Genomic DNA, 12079 nt, shown 5'->3' on the forward strand with positions numbered 1-12079 from the left:
GTCAGACTTGATTTGCCCTAACGAAGAATGTGTCAACCCCAACAAAAAGTTTCCATTAATTATGATCCATATCATAATTCACATTTCCTGTTGCTGCAGGATTATTTTCCTGCTGTAGCAAACTGGCTCAAATGAAGATCCTACATCCAGTAAGTGGCGCCGATGCAGGAAAAACCTTTCAGCTGTTTTCTCCTAAAAGGTAATACAACTGGCAGGGACCATAGTCTATCATTTCATTCTTATTCTGTCACTAACATTCAGAGGGAATAGATATGAACCTTTATGGGAACAATCAACACCTGCATTTTAAATATATAAATGGTTTGGATGTGAATAAGGGCTCATATGTCTGGTTGAGAATACGATAGGTGTTTGGAAATGGGTTGAAGCAAGGGTTCTGGATACATACGTATAGCTAATGGAGATAAGACAGAATGTGGGATTTTATTATTCCCCAACCCTATTGTGTTCTGCTCTGCACTGTTAGTTCACCCACTATCAGCAAGCTGAGAATCCAAGGTAAATGTTCCAACGTCCGTCTCTATGGCAACGCCCGCTCAAACAGTTGAGGTAGGAAGCCAACTTGAGACATATGGTAGTGGTCACTGGTTGTATGTATCATGTACTGTATGAGTTCTCCCACATGGTGAAGTGAAAATACCAGAGAATATGTCATGTATATTTGTGTGTGTGGGACACAAGGGCATCTACAGTACACAGACATACAGATTACATTACTTTATGGCAGTAGCCTACAATACTGGAGACTATACTCACTTCTTAGGAGTTCCATAAGAGACATTTAGATTGATATGGAGTGTTAGAGAGATGACAAAGCAATACCGTTACATCACTTTTATTCTAGTCTGTGTTCATGAGGAGTGTTATTGTAAAGTATTGATACAAAAGGAGATTGTGTTTTATCCTACATTCTGTCTCTTTCTTGTGCCAGCCTTGTTATATGTCTGAGAGGGCATAGAGAGGGTTTGGGAGATGAGTATGGGGCAAGATCTCACTCACCACTCTGTCTGAGTCAACCAAACCCCCTGAGGGATTCTCACATCACCCTGAGAGGAGTTGTGTCTCGTGGCCCACCTGAAATATCAAACAACTTCAGTAACCTCCAAACTGCAAACAACTATTTTGTTGTGACTTGTGAAAACATGCAGCAGTTCAAAAAGGGGGTGGTGAGATTCCTCCAATTACAGTAATACCCAGCCGAGAATTCTATTCTGCAGCTTGAATATTCTTTCTATATGGTCCTTTTAACAGTTGGTGTCTGCTGGAGGCCTTGTATCTACCATCACAATAATGTTCCAATGCTTTGAGGAGTGAAGCTCTTGCTGTGACTGAGAAACATGGACTATTTTTAACCCCAATTCAATTATTCAAACCTAACAGTGGAAAAACAAACGTTCAACAGAATGTCTCATGCAGGATATTGATTCCTCCATAAGCTAAATGCTGCAAGCCACTTTATTATTTTTATTAAATATAAATGAGGCATCCAGTGTTGTTTGTTGTGGTCTTTCATACAGAGGGATTATTTTTTTGTTTTTGCATGCAAACAATGTTTAGGTCGTTCCCCCCAAAAATTAAATTACAAACAAGTGTACATCTATGACTTTGTGATCAATCTGTCATCAAACACTACTGTCAGCCACAGATATCTCCCTTCAGCAGGAGTTGGAGTAAGTACTTTTACTATGATCAGAGAGGACACACAACCGTGTGTGTGTGTGTAAACACAACTATGTGGTCAGATCTGCTGGGGGATCTGTGCTGCTCTAAATGGTTCACTGCTGCCTTGGTCTGGTCAGAGATGGGATTAATGTTGATCAGACAGAAAAAGATGCAACCAAACAACTCTAATCAGAGAACTAGTATGTGTCCCAAATATCACCCCATTCCCTAAACAGTGCCATACATTTGACTAGAGTGTATGAGCCTTGACAAAAAGTAGCAGTGCGCTAAACAAGAAAAATATGGTGCCATTTGGGATGTCACCCTACCCTCTCTGACTACACTGGTCGCATCGCTAAATAAATGTAGAAATCTATATTATTCAATTATTGCACCCAAACTGCTCGAGTGCGCCAAAGAGCGTCTTCGTTGCCAAGGGCTAAAATAGAAGTCAGTTCTATTTCTGACGCAGATCGCGCTGCAAGTCCTGCCTCTCCCATCTCCTCATTGATTTATAGAAGCAGGAACCCACATGCCATCTCCTCATTGGTTATACCCACGTGGGTGACTGAAGACGAACGAGGTCAGTGGTGGTAATGCACCTAATTTATGAAAGTTGCCAATCGCAATATAAAGTCAAGAGAAGAAAAATCCTGGAAGGAAGAGAGATGACTAGAAACGATTCGGTTGACCGTTTTATGGTTGGATTAATTGGTGGAATAGAGGGCCTTGTGCATTTCAGGTAAAATAAGAACAGAATGTTTATATCCCAGGACAAATTAGTTAGCAACAGAAAGCTAGCTAAATAGGACAAATTAGCTAGCAAGTGCAAGCTAGCTAGCTAAATTGCCATAAATGTTTAATGCTTTTCGACCTGTCCCCAGATTAATATAATTGGTTCAGAGTTTGTTTTGATATTTTAACCTGCGTGTCATGATCGCTTTTGGTGGGTGCGACAAAATACATTTATACACCATGGCGCATGCGCGCAGCCAGTTTGGGTTCCGTGTTAGAATCCTCTTCATTCTGTTCTACAGTTTCTAAAGTGCTATATATGTTGTCGATTTATCAAATGAAACTATCCTTTATCCTGTCTTCATATACCCACTTTCAAAGCAAAACTAAGCAAAATTCTCACAAGGCAGATTAGCCTTGTTAAGCAGTTTGTCAGTTTAGAGAAATTATCATTGTAACGGTTTCATCTGCTTCATCTAATGGAATCTTAAATCAAACGTGATTTTTGTCAGGTATTTAATTAGCCATTTGAATGTATTGGCTGTTCCCATGCATTATGAACTGTTATGTAATTCATTCAGAAGTATTTGGCAGACAATGGCAGACTTTTAATTGCACATTACATCAGCTACTGTGCAACATGGTTCACTGCTAGTACAAATCAATAGGTTGCTCATGGGGACATAAGATACTACAAACTGGGCACTAGATAACTTTGAAGTTGAATTTGTTGAATCTGTGTTTGTATTTAATTGGGAAATAGTATGTCAAATTGATATTTCTAAAGTGTATATATAAACTCAGCAACAAAAAACTTCAACTGCTTTTATTTTCAGCAAACAACATCGGTAAGTATTTGTATGAACATAACATGATTCAACAACTGAGACATAAACTGAACAAGTTTCACAGACATGTGACTAACAGCAATTGAATAAAGGGTCCCTGAACAACAGGGATCTAGTGTGGCCACCAGCTGCATTAAGTACTGCAGTGCATCTCCTCCTCATGGACTTCACCAGATTTGCCAGTTCTTGCTGTGAGATGTTGCCCCACTCTTCCACCAAGCCCCCTGCAAGTTTGTGTGTTCCTGGTGTCACTCAAGCAGTTGTTGTTGCCATCCTGTATCTGTCCCGCAGGTTTGATGTTCGGATATACCGATCCTGAGCAGGTGTTGTTACATGTGTTCTGCCACTGCGAAGATGATCAGCTGTCCGTCCTGTCTCCCTGTAGCGCTGTCTTAGGCATCTCATAGTATGGACATTGCAATTTATTGCCCTGGCCACGTCCGCGGTCCTCATGCCTCCTTGTAGCATGCCTAAGGCATGTTCACGCAGATGAGCAGGACCCTGGGCATCTTTCTTTTGGTGTTTTTCAGAGTCCTTCAGAGTCCTTTAGTGTCCTAAGTTTTCATAACTGCGACCTTAATTGCCTACCGTCTGTAAGCTGTTAGTGTCTTAACGACCGTTCCATAGGTGCATGTTCATTAATTGTTTATGGTTCATTGAACAAGCACGGGAAACAGTGTTTAAACCATTTACAACAAAGATCTGTGAAGTTTTGGATTTTCCGAATTGTTTTTGAAAGACAAGGTCTTTTTACAGTTGAAGTCGGAAGTTTACATACACCTTAGCCAAATACGCAATTCCTTACATTTAATCCTAGTAAACATTCCCTGTCTTAGAACAGTTAGGATCACCACTTTATTTTAAGAATGTGAAGTGTTAGAATAATAGTAGAGAGAATTATTTATTTCAGCTTTTATTTCTTTCATCACATTCCCAGTGGGTCAGAGGTTTACATACACTCAATTAGAATGTGTTAGCATTGCCTTTAAATGGTTTAGCTTGGGTTAAAGGTTTCGGGTAGCCTTCCACAAGCTTCCCACATTAAGTTGGATGAATTTTGGCCCATTCCTCCTGACAGAGCTGGTGTAACTGAGTCAGGTTTGTAGGCCTCTCCACGCTTTTTCAGTTCTGCCCACAAATTTTCTATAGGATTGAGGTCAGGTCTTTGTGATGGCCACTCCAATACCTTGACGTTGTCGTCCTTAGCCATTATGCCACAATTTTGGAAGTTTGCTTGCCTATCAGAAACTTCTAAAGCCATTTTCTGGAATTTTCCAAGCTTTTCAAAGGCACAGTCAACTTAGTGTATGTAAACTTCTGACCCACTGGAGTTGTGATGCAGTGAATTATTAGTGAAATAATCTGTCTGTAAACAATTGTTGGAAAAATTACTGTGTCATGCACAAAGTAGATGTCCTAATTGACTTGCCAAAACTATAGATTGTTAACAATACATTTGTGGAGTGGTTGAAAAACTAATTTTAATGACTCTAACCTAAGTGTAAGTAAACTTCCAACTTCAACTCACTCACTCACAGTCAGTCAGTCAGTCACACACACACGCACACACACACACTATTGTATGTGGACACCCCTTCCGCACCTGGTGTGACTGAAAGGTAGCTTAGTGGTTAGAGTGTTGGACTAGTACCCAAATGGTTGCAAGATCGAATCACCGAGCCGACAAGGTACAAATCTGTCGTTCTGCCCCTCAACTAGGCAGTTAACCCACTGTTTCTAGGCCGTCATTGAAAATAAGAATTTGGTCTTATCTGACTTGCCTAGTTAAATTATAATGATTTTTTAAACAGCCATGCAATCTCTATATACAAACATTAGCAGTAAAATGGCCTTATTGAAGAGCTCAATGACTTTCAACGTGGCACCGTCATAGGATGCCACCTTTCCAACAAGTCAGTTTGTCAAATTTCAGCCCTGGTAGAGCTGCCCCAGTCATCAGTAAATGCTGTTATTGTGAAGTGGAACCGTCTAGGAGCAACAACGGCGCAGTCACAAAGTGGTAGGCCACACAAGCACACAGAGCGGGACCGCTAAGTGCTGAAGTGCGTTAAAATCGTCAGTCCTTGGTTGCAACACTCACTCCTGAGTCCCAAACTGCCTCTGGAAGCAACGTCAGCACAATAACTGTCAGCAGCTTCATGAAATGGGTTTCCATGGCCGAGCAGCCGTACACAAGCCTAAGATCACCATGCGCAATGCCAAGCATTGGCTGGAGTCATGCAAAGCTCACCGCCATTGGACTCTGGAGCAGTGGAAACGCGTTCTCTGGAGTGATGTTTCACCATCTGGCGGTCCGGCGGAAGAATCTGGGTTTGGCGGATGCCAGGAGAACGATACCTGCATAATGCCAACTGTAAAGTTTGGTGAAGGAGGAGTAATGGTCTGGGGCTCTTCATGATTTGGGCTAGGCCCCATAGTTCCAGTGAAGGAAAGTATTAAAACTATGGCGTATAATGACATTCTAGAAAATTCTGTGCTTCCGACTTTGTGGCAACAGTTTGGGGAAGGCCCTTTCCTGTTTCAGCTTGGTAATGCCTCCATGCACAAAGCGAGGTCCATACGGAAATGGTTTGTCGAGATTGGTGTGGAAGAACTTGACTAACCTGCACAGAGCCCTGACCTCAACCCCATTGAACAACTTTGGGATGAATTGGAATATAACACATAAAGTGTTGGTCTCATGTTGCATGAGCTAAAATAAAAGATCCCATACATGTTCCATACACACCAAAAATGTATTTCTCTCAAATGTGTGTGCAAATTATGTCCAAATATAAATCCAAAATGGATGATGTTGAGTTTATTCTGTATGTATACAATCACAGATTCAACTCCGATTCAGTTCAAAGTTGTCTAATGCACGAGTCTGTTGTCTGAAGAAATGAAGTAAAACATTTTTACACCAGTCTGTTATTGGAAGATGTGAAGTGCCTAGTTTGCACTGCAGTTGTGAAAGAGAGACAAAATAGCTATTTCATGTTGACTTGAACTCCTTGGGAGATACATACATACAGCTGCAGTGAATCAGATCATTGTTATGCAGGATACATCAAGTCATCATATGGCTCCAATGTTTCTAGTTCTCCAGAGAGAGGTAAAGGCATGCAGGCTATATCAGAGAGAACAGAGTATAGAGATGAGCTCCATTGACTGACAGAGGAGAGCCTCATTAGAAGTTCATGAACAGTGGCTAATTGAAACTGAATTGCCCTGATATTAACTGCTTTGGAAAGAAAGAAATAAATAAAAGTCATTGCTGGAAGTCCAAGTTGATTAGTTTTCATTTTCAAAACATTTGTTTTTTTGACAAGGTCGTTCAGAAATACAACATACTCTACAGTAAACCTATGTTTTGCAGATTTCTGATTGTTTTTCAACTATAATCATTCCATATCAAATCAAATCGTAATGTTCACATACAGCACACATGGTTAGGAGATGTTATTGCAAGTGTAGTGAAGTGCTTATGCTTCTAGATCTGACAGTGCAGCAATATCTAACAGGGAATTTCGAACAATACCACAACAAAACCTAATACACACAATCTAGTAAAGGAATGGGATGAGAATATATAAGTATACAATGTAGAGGGGCTAAGATTCAAAGAAAGAATAGATAGTGAAGGATACAGTATATACATGTGAGATGAGTAATGTGTGATATTTAAACATTCTTTAAGTGACATTATTTAAGTTGCCAATGATATCAAGTCTGTAGGTAGGCAGCCACCTCTCTGTGCTAGTGGTGGCTGTTTAACAATCTGATGGCCTTGAGACTGAAAAACAGCTTCTATCTCTCTGTCCCAGTTTTGATGCACCTGTACTGACCTCGCCTTCTGGATGGAAGCGGGGTGAATAGGTACTGGCTCGGGTGGTTGTTGTCCTTGATTATTTTATTTTTTTGCCTTCCTGGGATATCAGGTGTTGTAGGTGTCCTGGAGGGCAGGTAGTTTGCCCCCGGTGATGCGTTGTGCAGACTGCACCACCCTCTGGAGAGCCCTGAGGTTGTGAACGGTGCAGTTGCCATACCAGGCGGTGTTACATCCCGACGGGATGCTCTCAATTGTGCACCTGTAAAAGTTAGTGAGGGTTTTCAGTAACATGTCACATTTCTGTTCAGCCTCCTGAGGTTGAAAAGGCGCCTTCTGTTGCGCCTTCTTCACCACACTGTCTGTGCGTGGACCATTTCAGTTTGTCTGTGATATGTACAGAGAGGAACTTAAAACTTTCCACCTTCACTACTGTCCCGTCAATGTGGCTAGGGGGTGCTCCCTTTGCTGTTTCCTGAAGTCTACAATCATCTCTTTTGTTTTGCTGACATTGAGTGAGAGATTATTTTCCTGACACCACACTCCATGGGCCCTCACCTCCTCCCTGTAGGCTGTCTCAAGCCTACCAGTGTAGTGTTGTCTGCAAACTTGATGATTGCGTTGGAGGCGTGCATGGGCACGCAGTCGTGTGTGAACAGGGAGTACAGGAGAGGGCTGAGAACTCACCCTTGTTGAGGATCAGTGGAGTGGAGATGTTGTTTCCTACCTTCACCACCCGGGGGGCGGCCGCTCAGGAAGTTCAGGATCGCTGGGGCGGGGTGGAGACCCAGGTTCTCAAGCTTAATGATGAGTTTGGAGAGTACTATGGTGTTGAATGCTGAGCTGTAGTGAATGAGCAGCATTCTTACATAGGTATTCCCCTTGTCCAGATGGGATGGGGCAGTGTGCAGTGTGATGGCGATTGCATCGTCTGTGGACCTATTGGGGCCGTAAGCAAATTGAAGTGTGTCTAGGGTAACAGGTAGGGTGGAGGTGATGATCCTTGACTCGTCTCTCAAAGCACTTCTCGATGACAGCAGTGAGTGCTATGGGCGATAGTAATAATTAGTTCAGTTGCCTTAGCTTTCTTGGGAACAGGAACAATGGTGGCCATCTTGAAGCATGTGGAGACAGCAGACTGGGATAGGGATTGATAGAATATGTCCGTAAACACACTAGCCAGCTGGTCTGCGCATGCTCTGAGGACGCGGCTAGGGATGCCGTCTGGGTCGGCAGCCTTGCGAGGGTTAACACGTTTAAATGTTTTACTCACGTCGGCCATGGAGAAAAAGAGCACACAGTCTTTGGTAGTGGGCCATGTCGGTGGTACTGTATTGTCCTCAAAGCGCATCCTCAAATTCATGAGATCAAATGTGGGTCTGAGAAAGGAGAAAACAGCAGAGGCTCTGTTAATATGATGGAGCAAACTTGTCTTTAATTGGAACGGGTGTGTTTAAATTGCGTGGATCTCCAGGATCGGTATGTGGTTGTTAGTGTCAGCGTCAGAGCCCAGTACCAGAGGCTGTATTAGGTTTTGAAGTGTAAGCCCTTGCTGTCAGTTGATGGAGCACCACAGCTATCAGAGCCAGCATCTCTACTTCCCTGCTCTTTTCAAAGCTTCCACTTAATCAGCACTCTTTCTTTCTCTGGAAGCGTCAACTCTAAACCCAAACTCTAAGCTTCCATAAACAAACTCTCCCTCCCTCCCACCCCGCTCCAGCACCAGCAACCCCCGACCCAGTTTCCCAAAAACAATGTTAACTTGACCCACACAAAAGGTAGCCTCCCACAATCCCTGCTCAGAGGGGGCCCATATTTACACCAAGTCAGTGAAACTGAAAGCAGTGTGTGGTGAGAGCTTGTCCTGTCCTCCACATTGGGTCTGGCTAGACAAGCTGCGCATTAGCATGGGCCAAACAGACAGACAGACGGGTGTTTAGGGGGGGAAGGATAATGAGCTTGCACGCAAGCAGCCGATTCTATTGTTCAAGGCCGGGCACTTCCTTGGATAGCCTAAATGAATGTCATTATGGAAGGGGCCAAATGTTTACAGTGCCTTTGTTGTGTTTGTGTTGGATGGCCAGAGCTGCAGTAGTCCTTCAACACAATGGGCACACAGCACAGGCCCTTTCTCTCTCTCTCTCTCTCTCTCTCTCTCTCTCTCTCTCTCTCTCTCTCTCTCTCTCTCTCTCTCTCTCTCTCTCTCTCTCTCTCTCTCTCTCTCTCTCTCTCTCTCTCTCTCTCTCTCTCTCTCTCTCTCTCTCTCTCTCTCTCTCTCTCTCTCTCTCTCTCTCTCTCTCTCTCTCTCTCTCTCTCTCTCTCTCTCTCTCTCTCTCTCTCTCTCTCTCTCTCTCTCTCTCTCTCTCTCTCTCTCTCTCTCTCTCTCTCTCAATTATATTATATTTAAGGGTTTTATTGGCATGGAAAACACGTTAACATTTCCAAAGCAAGTGAAGTAGATAATAAACATAAGTGAAATAAAAAATGTAAATGAACAGTAAACATTACACTCACAAAACCTCCAAAATAATAAAAACAATTCAAATGACACATTATGTGCAAATAGTTAAAGTACAAAAGATAAATTAAATAAACATACATATGGGTTGTATTCAAAATGGTGTGTTCTCTTCATTGGTTGCCCTTTTCTTGTGGCAACGGTTCACAAATATTGCTGCTGTGGTGGAACACTGTGTTATTTCACCCAATAGATATGGGAGTTTATCAAAATTGGGTTTGTTTTCAAATTCTTTGTTGTTCTGTGTAATCTGAGGGAAATATGTGTCTCTAATATGGTCATACATTTGGCAGGAGGTTAGGAAGTACAGCTCAGTTTCCACCTAATTTTGTGGGCAGTGTGCACATAGCCTGTCTTCTCTTGAGCCATGTTTGCCTACAGAGGCCTTTCTCAATAGCAAGGCTATGCTCACTGAGTCTATACATAGTCAAAGCTTTCCTTAAGTTTGTGACAGTCACAGTGGACAGGTATTCTGCCACTGTGTACTCTCTGTTTAAGTCCAAATAGCATTTTAGTTAAATCTGTTTTATGTTGTTGATTATTTCAAATGTGTCAAGTAATTATCTTTTTGTTTTCTCATGATTTGGTTGGGTCTAATTGTGTTGCTGCTCTGGGGTGTGTTTGTGTTTGTGAACAGAGCCCCAGGACCAGCTTGCTTATGGGACTCTTCTCCAGGTTCATCTCTCTGTAGGTGATGGCTTTATTATGGAAGGTATGGGAATCGCTTCCTCTTAGGTGGTTATAGAATTTAACGTCTCTTTTCTGGATTTTTATCATTAGCGAGTATCACCCTAATTCTGCTCTACATGCATTATTTGGTGTTTTCCTTTGTACACAGAGGATATTTTTGCAGAATTCTGCATGCAGTCTCAATTTGGTGTTTGTCTCATTTTGTGAATTCTTGGTTTCTGAGCGGACCCCTAGACCTCACAACCATAAAAAGCAATGGGTTATATAACTGATTCAAGTATTTTTAGCCAGATCCTAATTGGTATGTCAAATGTTATGTTCCTTTTGATGGCATAGAAGGTTATTCTTGTCTTGTCTCTCATCGTTCACAGCTTTGTGGAAGTTACCTGTGGTGCTGAAGTTTAGGCCGAGGTATGTATAGTTTTTGATGGAATTTGTATTTGTGGTCCTGGCAACTGGACCTTTTTTGGAACTTTTTTTTTACTGAGATTTACTGTCAGGGCCCAGGTCTGACAGAATCTGTGCAGAAGATCTAGGTGCTTCTGTAGGCCCTCCTTGGTTGGGAACAGATCTAGGTGCTTCTGTAGGCCCTCCTTGGTTGGGAACAGATCTAGGTGCTGCTGTAGGCCCTCCTTGGTTGGGAACAGATCTAGGTGCTTCTGTAGGCCCTCCTTGGTTGGGAACAGAAGCACCAGATCATCAGCAAACAATAGACATTTGACCTCAGATTCTAGTAGGGTGAGGCCGGGTGCTGCAGACTGTTCTAGTGCCCTCGCCAATTCGTTAATATATGTGTTGAAGAGGGTGGGGCTTAAGCTGCGTCCCTGTCTCACCCCTCGGTCCTGTGGAAATATTTTTTTTTTGTGTGTACATGTTTGTGTATATGTTTGTTTGTGTACAACAACAGACTTGTTGTTTGTGTACATGGATTTTATAATGTCGTATGTTTTTCCCCCAACACCACTTTCCATCAATTTGTATAGCAGTCCCTCAAGCCAAATTGAGTTGAAAGCTTTTTTGAAAACAACAAAGCATGAAAAGACTTTGTCCTTGTTTTGGTTTGTTTGTTTGTCAATTAGGGTGTGCAGGGTAAATACGTAGTCTGTCGTACAGTAATTTGGTAAAAAGCCAATTTGACATTTGCTCAGTACATTGTTTTTCGCTGAGGAAATGTACGAGTCTGCTGTTAATGATAATGCAGAGGATTTTCCCGAGGTTGACGTATATCCCACGGTAGTTATTGGGGACAAATTTGTCACCACTTTTGTGGATTGCTGTGATCAGTCCTTGGTTCCAATTATTGGGGAATATGCCAGCGCTGACTGAGGATTATGTTAAAGTATAGCCAATGTGGTGGTCTATATATATTTTATAATTTCATTTAGGAAAGCATCAATCCCACAGGCCAGTGGGTTTTGGTAGTCTTTTAAAGTTGATTCTATTTGATCATGTATATGTTTTTGCTGGTCGTTCTTTGTTTTAGAGCCAAAAAGATTGGAGAAGTGGTTTATCCATATACAGTGCCTTGCGAAAGTATTTGGCCCCCTTGAACTTTGCGACCTTTTGCCACATTTCAGGCTTCAAACATAAAGATATAAAACTGTATTTTTTTGTGAAGAATCAACAACAAGTGGGACACAATCATGAAGTGGAACGACATTTATTGGATATTTCAAACTTTTTTAACAAATCAAAAACTGAAAAATTGGGCGTGCAAAATTATTCAGCCCCCTTAAGTTAATACTTTGTAGCGCCACCTTTTGCTGCGATTACAGC

The sequence above is a fragment of the Oncorhynchus mykiss genome, chromosome 8 (assembly GCF_057628025.1).
Source record: "Oncorhynchus mykiss isolate SJ-2025 chromosome 8, ASM5762802v1, whole genome shotgun sequence".
Lineage (NCBI taxonomy): Eukaryota > Metazoa > Chordata > Actinopteri > Salmoniformes > Salmonidae > Oncorhynchus > Oncorhynchus mykiss.